Raw genomic sequence first — 3,618 nt, forward strand, 5'->3', positions numbered from 1 at the left:
GGTTTGAAGAAACCATTACCACTGGGGCATGTACAGATGACTTAACAGTTTCATTCTGGCCAAGTCTGCTTCCCTGGACCAGTCTAATGTTGGTGACTAGGCACAAGAGAGGCATGTGGTTTCTGGTCTAGGCAGCATTGCTAACAGCAGCTAATCCAGTCCTCTCAGTGTAAACTAAAAGACTCTTAGCTGATATGATCCTCACTCCAGCACCCTAGTGGATGATGTGCCTCTTAAGAAGCTTATTTCATTTTGCTTTAACACTGACTGTAAAGGTACTTGATAGTTTTTGACAGAATGATATACTTCCAACAGTATGGAGATACCTCAAAAAGTAAAAATATCAAGGAACTAGTGTAAATGACCCATGGACATGGACAACGGAGTGGGGGTTGACTGTGGGAGAAGGGGTGGGTGGGGTGGGGGGAGCAATGGGGAAGAAGTGGGACAACTGTAATAGAAAAACAAACAAACAAACAAAAGAGCTGCCTGCAATATGATTCAGCAATTCCACTTCTGGGTGTTTATCAAGAAAACCAAAAACACTAATTTGTAGAGATATGCACTGCTATGTTTGTTGCAGCGTTGCTAGTAATAGCCAAGAACTGGAAGCAACCAAGATGTCTGTTGATAGATGAATGGATAAAGAAGATGTGACATATATATATATATATATATATATATATATATATGTGTGTGTGTGTCTATAATGGAATATTATTCTGTAATAAAAAAGTGAGATCTTGCTATTTGTGACAACATGGATGGACCAAGAGGGTATGCTAAGTAAAATAAGTCAAAGAAAGACAAATACCATATGATTTCACTCATGTGGAATCTAAAAAAACAACAAAAACAGAAACAGACCCATAGATACAGAGAACAAGCTGATGGCTGCCAAAGGGGATGTGGTGGGGGATGGGAACTTTAAAATGCTCAGGGAGTTCATTAAAAAATATAAATAAAAAATAAATTTAAAAAAATTAGAAGGCCACCTAAACCCTACCACTGTTTTAAACAGTTTTAACGTTTTCTTGCAGATCTCTTACTATAAAGGCACAGTTGTACGTATGCAAGTGTATAATCTTGGTTAAATAACTTCTCAAAGCTTTGGAAACCCTGCACAAGGAAAGTATATAAAAGAACTAACCCTGGGCCTATGGTGTCAAACTGTTGTGCAAATACCTTTTTGAGGCTGCACAGTCAGCGCACGCCCCATAATTCTTCCTGTCTCGCAGTTGCCTTCATTTGGTCTGGAGTCTGAGATAACAGACTTGGAGGGGGTCCTCAGGGAGGCAGTTCTCTGATTCTAAACTTGTGCTGTGTGGATCCATCACACCAAGCACATACCTACCAACTGTTTTAAGTACTTTATTATGTTTACTCATTCAGTGAGCCCTCCCTTGAAGTGTGGCAGATTTTGTTTCTAAAACCAGCTTACAGCAGCTTGCTGGCCCCGCAGACTTCCAGAGCCTTGCTTCTTTGAAGAGGTCATCTGTTTCCCCTGTCCTGAGCCTGGGCAGGATGTTGTGATTGCCTGGACGAGTAGAACCCAGCAGAAGTAACACTGACCTGTGAGGCTAAGCCACAAAAGGTGATTTGACTTCTGCATTCTCTCAATACATGTAAGGAAGTCCAGACCATGTGTAAAAGTCAGGGCTGATGGCCCCAGCCAAGGTCTTGGTCAACAGCCACCCACTACCAGGTACATGAGTGAGTGACCCTCCAGATGATTCGAGCTCCTAGGCTGAGTCTTCCAGCCGAGGCCTCAGCCATGCGGAGCAGAGATAAGCCATCCCTGCTGTGCTCTGTCCAGATTCCATGGTTGTATGACACTCACATTTTGGGCTGGTTTCTTATACAGGCATAGAAATTGGAACAGGTGAGCTCTATTACCCCTATTTTACACAGGTCACTCAAGCAAACCAAAGTCATTGAGCTCATTACTAAGTGGTGGGGCCCCAAGTTAGCAAGAGAGATTGGCTCCAGAGCCTGTCTGGCCTTTCCTATCTTCCCATTGTCAGCCTGAAACTACAGCTGGTCTATGCTGTGAGTTAGGAGATGAAGGGAAAGGGCCTCTGCACTTGAGTTTGGGATAGGGACAGGGACAGCAGGTTTACCTCCCAGTGGGTTGCAGTGACATTAATTATTTTCTGTAATAGGATAGGTTAGATGATGATGAGAAAACAGTTTCAAATTTTCAGGCTGAGGCATAAGCTTGACACATACTTTCATGGCCAGCAAGGCAGGGGATGGAGAACATGGTGAATCATGTGCTGAAACTTACAGCTTTCCACCCTGACGTGACACATCACTTTTTCTTACAGTTTATGGGTTGAAGCAAGTCACATGACCACTCCTGACTTAAGGGTGCATGTATCAGAAAGGAAAAGGAAATACTTGGAGAGCAGTACTAATAACTCCCTAATCTACCCTTCAAGTCACCCAATACTCAGTTCACTCTCTTCCTACATGCAAACTACATACTCATCCCCCTTTCAAGAGTGACAGTCCCAGAATTCCACTTTGTCATGGCCGTGAGCCCAGAGTTCCGGGTTTCTGGATGGTGTACTGATGTGCGAGTCTGTGTTTCAGGGTGGTGGTGGTACCTCTTCTTGAACTGACAGGGGGAATTATCTCCTCCCCATCTGTTCAATATATAATAGTGGGGCAGGAACAGAATAATTGCAACAATAAAATCATATGTGGGAGACAGAGCGCCAACCCTTGTTGGTAGAAGTTCTGACACTTTGCTCGCCAGTCCTGTGGGGGCCCTCACCTTGGGTCTCCAACAGAAAATTGCCTTTCTAGGGCCCCCGACAGCCAAGACTATGTGTTGGCAGAAGGAGGCAGGAGTGGAAGAACTGGGGGAGAGGTGGGACACTTTGAAGGGGAAAGTCTGGTTTCTAACAATAAAGCTAATTTGACTCATGCCATCATAATTTTTGTTATCCAGAATAAGAGCTATCATTTATTGGTCACCTTTCTGGAATATCAAAGACTGCTCTGAAAACTAATTGACTTTCACAACAGCTCTGTGAGATATGTACTCTTGAGCTCATCCACATTTTATGAATGAGGAAAAGTGGCCTAAAGATACTACACTGCATATCCCAGTTCGTATAACTAATAAGTGATAGGAGTAGGATATTCAATCCTAGGTTATGGGGTTTAGAGACTTTGTACTTAACCCTCACTCTGTTACCCTTCAAAGGGTTAGAATATGACTATAACTATGTACATGGAAAAAGTTTAATTCCATAATTTTATTCTAATTCTGTATTTTAATGGGAATATATATTCCATTTTATGGGTAGTTCATAACTTATTTAGCACATTTAGCTAGGCATGAGATTTTTTTCTACTTTAAAAATTTGTAACAAACATAAGCACACATCACTTGTACAATTTAGACCTTACATGAGTTAGAGCTTATGTGATTTAGATCTCATGTAAATTCTTACCTGATTTCAGGTCCTAGCTAGCCAGTAAGTGGATGCCAAGAAATTAATTCACAGTTCTCTTTGCAACATGAAGAATTTTTAAATAATGCTTCATTGGGGGATTCAAACTGTTGGTGTATTTTAGAATTTGGTTGTTGCAATCTAAAATATTTAT

The sequence above is a fragment of the Furipterus horrens genome, unplaced genomic scaffold (genome assembly GCF_987537825.1).
Source record: "Furipterus horrens unplaced genomic scaffold, mFurHor1.1.pri manual_scaffold_9, whole genome shotgun sequence".
Classification (NCBI taxonomy): domain Eukaryota; kingdom Metazoa; phylum Chordata; class Mammalia; order Chiroptera; family Furipteridae; genus Furipterus; species Furipterus horrens.